This window comes from Monodelphis domestica, chromosome 5, assembly GCF_027887165.1.
Source record: "Monodelphis domestica isolate mMonDom1 chromosome 5, mMonDom1.pri, whole genome shotgun sequence".
NCBI lineage: Eukaryota > Metazoa > Chordata > Mammalia > Didelphimorphia > Didelphidae > Monodelphis > Monodelphis domestica.
This window is the reverse complement of record NC_077231.1, coordinates 103,332,877-103,344,967: the sequence shown is the minus strand read 5'-3', so window position 1 is coordinate 103,344,967 and position 12,091 is coordinate 103,332,877. Positions and strand designations below refer to the sequence as shown.

Genomic DNA, 12,091 nt, shown 5'->3' with positions numbered 1-12,091 from the left:
GAGAATGGAAACTTGATCAGGGATTGAGGGTGTGCTGTTTTTTCATTATTATCTCTGAACTCCCCCGCCTACCACACTGCTGTGTATACAGTAGGCATTTGATAAATGAACTCGATTAAATCCATTAAGGACATTGTGGGGATTTGTGAGATAATTTACACGAAATACTTTAAGAGAGAAGTGCTTTCTAAATTCTTGGAATGATTGCTTTCTCCTCCCTCTCCACCCCCACAAACAACAGTGAAAATCTTCTTCCATCCTCATCCCATATAGCTAAAGCCCTCCCATCTTGGCTAAACTATTACTTTAGCTTTCTAATTAGTCTCTCTGCTTCTAGTCCACTCCTCATACAACTGCCAAATTGATATTCCTCAAGCACAGATCTAGAGGCCTTATGGTTCAGGGAAAGGAAAGCTGGATTTCGAATGAGCTGACCTGTATTAATTACTGCCTGTGTGGCCTTGGCCAAGTCACTTCCCTTCATTGGGTTTCAATTTTTTCATCTGTAAAAAGAAAGGTCTCTGAGATTCCTTTCTGCTAGAAAGATTTGTTTCTATGATTCTTCTGCTTAAAAAACTTCATTAGTTCCCTAATTCTTCAAGGAAAAGGGACAAAAGCCTCTTTTTGGCATTTAGAGCTCCCCAAAATTTGGCTCCAACTTGGTTTTTCAAATTGATTTTCCATTACACTCCCTGATGGCCTCTATGTTCCAGTCACCAAACTGGTAGAACTGCTGTTCCCTGTACATGGTCCACCATCGTGACTTTGCTTAGGTTGCCCTCCATATCTGGAATACCTTCCCTCACCTCTGCTTCTTAGATTCCTTACCTCTCTTCAAGGCCCAACTCAAAGGCAAGGCCTTTCTTCCTTTCTTTAGTGGTCAAGTATTCTTCCTAAAATGACTTTATATGAGAATTCATAGATTTTAGAGCTGGAAAGGACTTTAGAGGGCATCATTTTACAGATGAGGAAACTGAGGCCATGAATCATGAAATGACTTGTCTAAGTTCACACAGGGAGGCAGAATTGGGATTTGAACCCAAGTTCCCAGATTCAGGATCTGCTGCATTCATTATGCTATGCTCTGTCCATGTTGCTTACCCCCCAGGAGAATAAAAGTTCTTGGAAAGCAAGGTTTATATTTACTTGGCATGGTGCCAGGCCCAGACAAGAGGGAACCTGATGAATAGAATTCTGGGCCTGAATTCAGGAAGGTATGATTGAGAATCTTGTCTCAGACAATTATTAGCTGTGTGACCTTGGGCAAGTCATTGAACCTCTTTGTCTCAGATTCCTCATTTCTAAAGTGGGGCTAATGGGAGTTGTAACAGATACTCAATTTGTTTCTTGAATTGAATCTAGAGATTTATCTTCTTATAGTGCCAGGCTTAGCCTCTGCACCCGATGGAGTCCTTGGGCTCTGCTGTAAGGAGGCTTACTGTCAAGAAGGCAGGAATCCTCAAAGCTCCAGTTTGGCAACAAAAACATTTTTGCTGTTGAAAATTTGACTGCATCTCCAACACTCACTGGAGGTTGGCCAACAAACAACTCTCCAGCAATAATCACTTTCAATCACTAGAAAATGGGGACAGCAGCTTCGAGTGGGAAAGGACCCCACCCCCAATTTCTGCATCATCCCATTTGGGCAGAGGAGATAGGACACAGGTAGAGGATGAAAAGGGAGCCTAGGGCCTCCTGGGTCAGAGCAGTCCCACAATCTGGACTGCCTCTGATATATAATATGGAGAAATGGGCAGAATTAGCCATAAGCCTTTCTGTATGATCTATGCAAGATCACATCAGATGCCTGGGCCCTTGGAATCAATCTAGGGCTTCCTCATGAGTCACAACTGACTCTCCAACCTCCCAAATAAACTGATATCAAGTTCTACTCCACTTTAGATCCTCAAATGTGATCCTAAGTGTGCATACCTTCAAAATCCAACTTTTATACCCCTGCCCTGTGTGACTACATGAGGCAGCCTAGCTTGGTGTTTAGGACACTAGCCTTAAAGTCAGGAAGACTCTAACATCCCAATCTGTGTTCTAATCCTACCTCTGACATTATCTATATGACCCTGCCTTACCTCCAAATAGCTCCTTGAGAATAGAGACAATCTTATTTCTCATCTTTGGATCCTTAGCACATAGGGCTGGCCCCTACACATAGCAACAACAACTGGCATCTATCTGTGTGTGCCCATTCTGTTCCCATGGGGCTGGGTCCTTATGGTGATTACAAGGGCAGTTTTATATCAGAAGAAACAGAAGCTAAGTAACTTGGAGGAGTGGAGATTTAGAATTGGATGGCCCCCAAGGAACATCGAGTCCAACCCTCTCACTTTACTGAGACCCACAGAGAAGAAAGTGGATGATTGGATGGTTTGTTTCATAGTGTGCCTGCGTATACAGATAGATGGTCTGATAAGTATAACAGGAAGGGTGTTGGTATGGAGGCAGAGTAGGGGTTCAAGGGGCTCAAGGGACATTTGGGAAGGCAGCTGGCTTGGACAATTGGGCAGGAGGAGGTCAGGAAAGGGTTCCTTGAGGAGTGGCCCTTGAGATGAGTTGAAAAGGATTCTGAGGAGGCAGCTATGAGGAAAGAGGGTGAAGAGAGAGGAGGAAAGATTTTGCAATGGTATCAAGACCAGTGAAGGAATTTCATTTTGGGGCCAGTTAGCAGTCTATTTGAAAGAGAGGTATAATCCACGAAGGGGAGGAAATGAAGATAAATAAGGAGAATGGGATTTTTCTGGATTACTCTTAATAGCTGCTTTTTTTACTGCTCATTTTAGGCAAATGTGAATTTTGATGATCCTTTATAACCAAGTAGGAGATGCTGAGCACCCAATATTCCAGAATGAAAGATTTAGGCCTGGAAGGGACATCAAAGGCTATTTAGACACAGAACCACAGTTTTGGAACTGGAAGGAACATCAGGGTAATTTACTCCAACATTTCCATCTTATAGATGAGAAAACTGAGTATCAAAGTATAAAGTAATTTTTCCCTAGGTCTTACAGACTATAATGGGTAAAGATGAAATTTGAACTCAAGTCACCAGATTCAAAATTCAGTGTTCCTTTTACTGCATCAATGCTCAGCTTTGATCATACCACTCCATTGCTCAAAAATCCTTTGATGTATGGAAAGTAATGAATGCTGGAGGGGATGTGGCAAAGTTGGGACATTAACACATTGCTGGTAGAGTTGTGAATTGATTCAACCATTCTGGAGGGCAATTTGGATCCAGTCACAGCACTGCTGGGTTTGTACCCCAAAGAGATAATAAGGAAAAAGACTTGTACAAGAATATTCATAGCTGCGCTCTTTGTGGTAGCAAAAAATTGGAAAACAAGGGGATGCCCTTCAATTGGGGAATGGCTGAACAAATTGTGGTATATGTTGGTGATGGAATACTATTGTGCTTAAAGGAATAATAAAGTGGAGGAATTCCATAGAGACTGGAACGACCTCCAGGAAGTGATGCAGAGCGAGAGGAGCAGAACCAGGAGAACATTGTACACAGAGACTGATACACTGTGGCACAATAGAATGTAATGAACTTCTCTACTAGCAGCAATACAATGATCCAGGACAATCCTGAGGGACTTATGAGAAAGATGCTATCCACACCCAGAACTGTGGGAATAGAAATGCAGAAGAAAAACAACTGCTTGATCACATGGGTCGAGGGGATATGATTGGGGATGTAGACTCTAAATGATCATACTAGTGCAAACATCAACAACATGGAAATAGGTTCTGATCAAGAATACATGTAATACCCAGTGGAATTGTGCATTGGCTATGGGAAGGATGGGGGAAGGGAGGGAAAGAATATGATTCTTGTAACCAAGGAATAATGTTCTAAATTGACTAATTAAATAAAAATAAAAAAAAAATCCTTTGATGGATCTCCATTGCTGATTGAGGAAGCTTGGTGGTGCAATGGATGGAGCTTGGGGCCTGGTGTCAGGAAGATCTGAGTTCAAATGTGATGCTTAATAGCTTGGTAAATCTGGCCAAGTCAATTAACCTCAGTTTCCTTGTTTGTAAAATGGAAATAATAATAGCACCTATCTATTGTTGTGAGGATGAAATGAGATAATAATTATAAAGTACTTAGCACAGTAGGTGACACAAAGTAAATATAATATTAGCTATTATGATTATTATTGAATAAAGTTTAAGCTCCTTAGGGAAGTGATTTTCTTATAGCAAGATGGAGAAAGCATTATAATTGGAGGTGAACTTGGGTTCAAATCCCAGCTCTTCTATTTAATAGATGTGTGACCTTAGGCAAGTAATTTCCTTTTTTCCTAGGCCTTGAGCTTCTTCATTTGTAAAAATGAAGTCATCGAACTAGATAGCATCTAAGGTTTCTTCCAGCTCTTAATCAGTGAGTTGATATCAAAAAGCTATAGAATGTCCAGAGGGTAAAAAGGACTCCCACTTGAAAGTTACATATGATGTTAAGATAATATCCATTTATTACTATGCTTTCTAGTGTTTTAATTAGTTTTTTTGCTTGCCTCTTTACAATATTAAAGTAAACTATCTTATCATCCACAATAAGTGTAATGTTGTTTCCTCTTTGCCTAAATTTATTCTCTGACTTGTTTCGTACCTTATCCAGATATCTAGATTTTCTAGCAGCATATTGAGTGATAATGGTGATAGTAATTGTCTTCTCTCCCCCCCCCCCCCACCCCGATTTTATTGGAAAGGTATATATTTATACTTATAGACCTCTTGACTTGGGACTTTATGTTAGGGCTGTATCTTGTGCTCTTTGGGAGGCTGGGCTTAGGTCCTCTTGGGTCTTACTGCTGTTTTCTTGGGATATTGAGGTTGGAGTTATTTCAAGATCTCAGGGACAGTACAAGCTGGAGATCTGTATGTTTTCAATGCTTTAAAAAATACTTAAGTGGTATTATCTTGGGCAAAGTCTGAACACCACCCAACTGGTCTGCCCTGGGTTTGGGTCAGAGCAGCACACATGTGGGTTTGCCTTTGGTTGAAGTTCCAGTAGACTAATGCTTTGGAAGGCTCTCCTGGTTCAGGGTGACAGAACTGAAGGCTCTCCTTTGAGATTCCTGCCCTGGTTATGACGTGGAAGGCTTCAGACCAGCTATGGGGTCAGAAATGTCCAGCTACTGTTTGCTTCTCCACTTGCTCTATAGTCAGCCTAGGGCTTGCAGCTGCTCAAATATCACTCTTAGGTGTAGATCCCCTCCTTATTCCACTCTGGGCAGTGAACAACAGAACTGTTTATTGGCATCTATTCCTATATCATACATGAAGTTGGGGCTCTGCTGTATGGGTCTGGGATCTCTTCTTGGCTTGGCACATAGGACACATGTCTTCCTATGCTAAGTTAGGCTGGAAATGTGTTTCACTGCAAAAGAAAAAAAGATTTCCCAGTCACAGTCTAATGTGTTATCTTTTTTTTAAGCCCTTACCTTCTGCCTTAGAATCAATCTGTGTATTGGCTCCAAGGCAGAAGAGCAGTCAGGGCTAGGCAATGGGGGCTAAGGGACTTGCCCAGGGTCACACAGCTAAGAAGTGTCTGAGGTCAGATTGGAACCCGGGACCTCTTGTCTTTAGGCCTGGATCTCTATCCACTGAGCCCCCTAGCTGCCTCCTCTAATGTATTTTTATATCCTTGTGGAGGAGATGTTGGGGAGCTTGACCATGCTTCTGGTTATGCCCCCATGCTTGCTTTGCTTGCTCCCTGGACCTCTTGAATTGAAAAATAAGGAAGGTGTGTATCATAAACATAGATTAGAACCCAGGGATGCTGAAGAAAATCTTGTGACCATATTAAGAAATCTCCATTTATTCCTATGCCTCTTTAGAATTCTCTAAGTAAACCATCATCTTTAAAACGTGTCTATACATTTCCACAACTGCCTTTCTAGGGAAGCTCATCAGATGGTGGTCACTCTTTAAAGCACCGCCCCCCCCCCCCACTGCCCCCTGACTTCTAAGTCTGGGTAGGATTCTAAGGAGTCTTAAAGCTGATCCATCTCTAGCTCAAAAAATCCATGGTCCTCAGAGTTCCAGGTAGGATGGACTTTGTCCAGCAGGGGGCAGAAGGGTCCACAGAGCCAGCCTCCAAATCTATTTGTTTCCCACTGAGAGACTTCAGCTAATAAAGACGACCATGAAGTTTTGATTGATGGCTCCCCATTAAGGGGATAGATGGGTTCAGAGGGATGATCCCCTGAAGCTCCCCGCCCCCAAGAGCCCCTGGGCTCATAGAGTTCTCTCTCTCTCTCTCTCTCTCTCTCTCTCTCTCTCTCTCTCTCTCTCTCTCTCTCTCTCTCTCTCTCTCTCTCTCTCTCTCTCCCTCCCTCCCTCCCTCCCTCCCTTCCTTCCCTCCTTCCTTCCTTCCTTCCTTCCTTCCTTCCTTCCTTCCTTCCTTCCTTCCTTCCTTCCTTCCTTCCTTCCTTCCTTCCTTCCTTCCTTCCTTCCTTCCTTCCTTCCTTCCTTCCTTCCTTCCTTCCTTCCTTCCTCTCTCTTTCCTGAACTCATCTGAATTAATTTTTATTTCTGAGCTAGTTTTTGCATCTATTGGAATGGTTGTTATACCATCTCCTATATTCAGTTTGCTGCTTTCTGTACATTCACATTCATTATAAAAAACCTTTGCTCTTATATTTTTCTTTTCTTTTGCAATCTCATCTTATGCCTTTTTCCTTTCTTTTTTTTTTTAAAAAGTAATTATTTCAGTTCTATGTAGACACAGTTATTGGCAATTGTTTTCTGCCATTTTAAGATTCAGATTTTCTCCCTCTCTCTCTTCTCTTCCCTTTTCCTTGAGGTTGTAAATAGTCTGATATAGGTTATACCAGCACTTTCATGTAATACATATTTTCCATATTGCTCAGATAGTGATAGAAGGCATATCACACATACAATGAAAAACTCAGAGGAAATAAGGTCAAGAGCTCAAAGGGTTTTCTCATTGAGTATCTCATGGTACAAGGAGGAATCCCAGAGCAGTGGGCAGAGTCCTGGGTTTGAATCTCATCTTTGCTTCCAGTTTCCTGTGTTGACCCTGGGCCTCAGTTTCCCTACATATAAAATGAGATGGTTAGATCAGATGGCCTTTGAGGTCCCTTGTAGGGGTAAACCCATTTTCCCATGTCCTGTGTTCAAATGTCAGCTCTTTTCCTTGCTGCCTGTGTGTCTCTAGACAAGCCACTACCCTCTCTGTCTTAGTGGCTCACCTATAAAACAAGGGGGTTGGACTCAGTGGCCTGGAAGGTTTCTTCCAGCTCTATGAACCTACCTTTAACACAGGCAAACAGGGGACAAAATAATGCCTGGAGAAGGACCCAACACTCCTGGATCTTGGTTTGGAAAGGACCCTAGAAGTCTTCAAGCCCTTGACAAGTCCAGCTGCCATTCAGGGTGGTTGTGAGGTTCCATTTGAGTAAATTCTTAAAATGCACTAAAACTAGCAGCTGTTACTGTCTATGTCTTTGACAAAGGAGGAAGCTGAGGTCCATGAAGGTGACTTGCCCAAGGTCACACAGTCAGATGGTGGCAAAGTAGACAGGAGAACCCATCTCTCCTGACATCCAGCCCAGTGTTCTCGACTCTCTTTAAGAAACTTCCATTTAAAAATGATTTTTCACATTGAGGACATTTTTCCTTTCCCCCTGTCCACAGCTAACCCATTCACTTTTTCCTTTTAAGCCCCAGGAAGGCATTAATCCCTGGAACGAGCAGCGTGTGGGAAGGCTGGAGTTGGGAGGCGATTCTCCATGGTTTGTCAGGGAACAATCATCCATTAGTTGCTGATCTGGTCATGCCAAGCTAGGAGAGCAGGCAGCCCGGCAGGCCCTTCCTTGAGTCCCATCTATTCCTGTTCTGTGCTCTGTAGCCATTCATCCACCCTTCCAACTCCAGCCTTTCTGAAAGTAGCCAGCAGCAAGCGACTAATGGGCAGTTAATTCTTTGGGGAGGGACAGAGAAAGGCTGACAATGGACAGGAGAGGAGGTGGCTGGGCAGTGCAGCATTTCCTCCCTGACTGCCAAATGGACCTGCATGGCTGGCCATCCACAATGCCGGTAGTCATGGCTTGCTGAACCCTTTAGACAGGTCTGCCCCTGCATCTTCCTGAAAGGGACCACAACCTGGAGTAACATAGGATCTTACATATGGTGCTGGACAGAGCCTCAGCTGCCATCTAGACCAACTGGCCCTAATTTTACAGAGGAAGAAATTGAGGACCAGGGGTAGGGGGATGACACCCCAGGTTATACAGGTAGCAAGTGATCGAGGCAGGATCCGAACCCAGGCTCTCAGACTCCAAGTCTAGTGTCCTTTCCCAGCACTCTTGGGGTGCCTCCTTCCTTGGCTGTTGCTTTTTCCAGGTGCCAGGAACCCTGGTTTTGGAACCGTAGATCCTCAGAGGGAAAGCTGACCCAGCTGAAGCGTGGCTCCTGAATATCTCAATGCTTATTTCCTCAGCTCCTTCTCTCCCAGCTCGGCATGCCCTGCCTGGGCTCCCTAGATTGCATTTTTCTCATGAATGCTTTTTCTCTTTTCTAATCATTTCCTTCTTCCAACTGAGAGTTTTTTTGGTGGAGAGAGCAAAGGAGGGGAAAGAGAGGGAAGGCAGAGGAGATGATGGACCCACTCAAAAATCCAGGGAGACCAATGGAGCTGAGGGTCTAGTCTGGCTTCCCTACCTGGAATCTGGGAATTCTGGGGGTTTGTGTTTGTTTTACTCTTAGTTTCTGTTCTAGTAGCAACTCTAAGATAGAAGGACAAAGGCTAGGCAAACAGGGGTAAGTGACTTATCTAGGGTCACATAATTGGGAAGTATTTGAGGCCAGATATGAATCTAGGTTCTCTCAGCTTTAGTAATAGTAGTAGTAGTAGTCTCTCAGTAACCGAGGATGACGATCTCAGCTTTAGACCTCTCCATTGAGCAACCCAGCTTCCCCTGGAAACTTACTTTTTTTTAAACCCATACCTTTATCTTGGAATCAGTAGTAAGTACTGCTTCCAAGGCAGAAGAGCAGTAAGGGGTAGGCAATGGGGGTCAAGTGAGTTGCCCAGGGTCACCCAGTTAGGAAGTGTCTGAGGACAGAATTGAACCCAGGACCTCCCATCTCTAGCTAGGCCTGACTTTCAATCCACTGAGCCACCTATCTGTCCCTGGGGAGGTTATTTAAAAAAAAATTGGAAAACTATTTCAATAGAATTAATTTTCTTTGTATTTTTATTTTATGCCTTTAAATACTTGGTTCTGAGAAGGGATCTGTAGACTTCAATAGACTGACTGTGTGTCCAAGAACTACTGGTTTAATAGCAATGGTGTTGGAAATGGTGGCCAGCAAGATCTGGGTTTGAATCCCATCTCAGACACTATTAGCAAGCCACTTCTCTCGGAGGCTCAGTTTTTTCATCTGTAAAGTGGGTACCCAAATACTTATAGTCCACAGGTGTCCATGGGAATATGGATGTAAATTTATTGGTAGGTAACACCATAGTGCATAGAGCACTGGGCCTGGGGTCAGGAAGATTCCTCTTCCTGAGATCAAATCTGGTCTCAGGTTCACACTAGCTATGTGACCCTGGGCAAGTCACTTACCCCCAACTGCCTAGCTGTTACTGCTCTTTGATCTTGAAACTGATACTTAGTCTCAATTCTAAGATGGAAAGTAAGATTTTTTTTAAGTCATTGCTCACACAGGATGTTTCCCATGTGCCCTGACCCACTTTCTGGGTCCTTGATTCAGTTCTCCGTCTTTTAAATGAGGGTAGTTTGTCTAGACCATGGGTCCTAACATTTTTTTTTTGCCATGATCATCTCTGAAAGTCATTATGGTGCCCCCCTGGACTGCTTCTCAGATTAATATTTTTAAGTGTCCAAAGTAGGAGACCAGGTATGGTGGGAGCAAAGGAGAGATCCAGGGAATAATAGTAACAATGATGATAGTGAGAGCTGGCATTCATATAGTACTTTAAGATTTGCAAAGGATCTTACAAATATTATCTTGTTTTAGGGGCTCTAGGAAAATTTGATGAGGGAGAAAACATTTTCTACTGGGGGCTGGTGGGACTGAGGTAGACACTGTCCAGTTTTATAGTGGAGGAATCCTTCAACAAGTGCTTATATAGTTTAGGAACATGGGGTGCTAGTTGTAGAAGAGAAAGGTACTTCAAAGGCCATGAATTTTACAGAAAAGGAAACTGAGGAATAGAGAGGAGTCATAGCTACGAGCTGTCAGTAGCCACGGAAGCCATCTAGATCAACCCCTTAATTTTCCAAGTGAGGAATTATGTGACCTGCCCAAGGTCACCTAGGTAGTGGTAAGATCAGAATTCTGGTCCTTGGACTGTAGAACATAATACAACACCTCTACATTTTTTCCCCATTTGCCAAATATGATTTTAACACCTGACTAACCTGAGAAGAGCAGAGGAGAGAATCTCAAAGGATTTTTCTTTTCACCCAAGCACTCCAAAAATAAGGACCTCCTTAGAGACTCCTTCCTCAGGGTTGCCTTGCCCTTCTCCATGTCACTAATACTTTCCTGTGAATTAGTTTACCCGATCCCCTTTCTGAGGTGAGCAGAGAGCTCGAGAACCTTGGGTAGATAACGGGCTAGGAGAGAAGACAATGGACAAGCAGGAGGTGGAGGACACACGGCTCTCAATCGTTCCACTTTCCTCCAGGTCCAAACCTAGGGGAGAAGTTGGTGTGATCGTGATGGATTTCCTTTTTCAACCAGGCTACCGATAGACATCTCATGTACATTTTGGCAAAACACTGGACACAATCTCTGATGAAATCCTTGCTGAGACGCAAAGGTGGGTGGGTGATGAGTGGGGCCATTCAGGTGAATTCATCGTGGGCTGAATGACCTCCAACCAAAGTAATGAATGGATCGACATCTTAGCTAGATGCTCTATGGATGTCCCATTGGGTTCTGCCCCTACTTCTGGTATATGGAATTTAAGCAATGATACTGAAGTCATGAATCAAACATTGAATGCATGCTTACCAATCTCAGATGACTCAAGGCTGGCAGGGGTAGCTAAAACACCGGGCGGCAGAATCAGGATCTCCAATCGGGCTGGATTGTTGGGCCAAACCTACAAGATGAAACCGAAGAGGGACAACTATAAGCTTCTTGACTTAGGTTCAAAAATCCAACAGCATAAGAACTGGGTGACCCAAACAATCTTTATTTTTACTCCCTTTTGATGCCATAGATAGAGAAAGTCTAGCCTTTTTGGCTAAGGTGACTAGATGGATTTATGGGCAAAAGATCTGGGTCTTTAGTAACTACAAACTCAATATAGCATAGATGTGTGACCCTGGACAAGTCACTTTGTTGCTGGGATTCAGTTTCCTGGGAAATGAAGAGTCTGGACTTGGTCTTGGAGTCTATATACTTGGTCTAAGACTATAATCATATCTGTGTAGCTGCTGAAAAAAAAACAAGGTTATCATTGGTTTAGGTTGCAGAAAGGGGGAGAAAGGCACCCTAAAGAGTTCCCTTGTACTTTGCTTATCTGGAGTTTTCTGCCTTTTAAGAAGGGCGCTGATAAACCGAGGAGATGGAAGTGATAAAAATGGTGGTCCATCTCTTGTCAGGCAAGGATAATGAGAATGTTTTGCCTGAAGCAAAAACAGGACAAAAAGGGAGGACAGTAGGTCATTTCAATGAATCAATTAATACACCTTTATTATGTGCCTACTATGTGCCGGGCACTGTGCTGAGTGCTGAGTTAGATGAAGACACAGGTTCACCCAGGGCAGCTGGGTGGTTCAGTGGATAGATCATCCAGACCTGAAGTCAGGTCAATTTAAGTTCGGATCTGGCCTCAAACACTTCCTAGCTGGGTGACCCTGGGCAAGTCACTTTACCCCCACTGCCTAGCCCTTCCCACTCTTCTGCCTTGGAACCAGTACACAGTATTGATTGGAAGATGGAAGGGAAGGGTTTTTAAACAATACAAAATTAATTAATTAATTAATTAATTAAACAATTATTAAGTGACTGGGCTAATGGTTGGGGATACAAAAAGAAGCCAAAGACAGTCTCTGCTCTTGGG

At 43.3% G+C, this 12,091-nt stretch overlaps 1 protein-coding gene across 1 annotated transcript in view; it reads right to left on the bottom strand.

Moving 5' to 3' along the window:
* The window catches only part of GRAP2 (GRB2 related adaptor protein 2), a 41,390-nt gene extending 30,267 nt beyond the window's left edge, over positions 1-11,123 (bottom strand). The window contains exon 1 of the mRNA XM_007503158.3: positions 11,035-11,123. The gene's annotated coding sequence lies outside the window, so the exon portion shown is untranslated. The remainder of the gene's footprint in view (positions 1-11,034) is intronic.
* Positions 11,124-12,091: the final 968 nt, after the last annotated feature.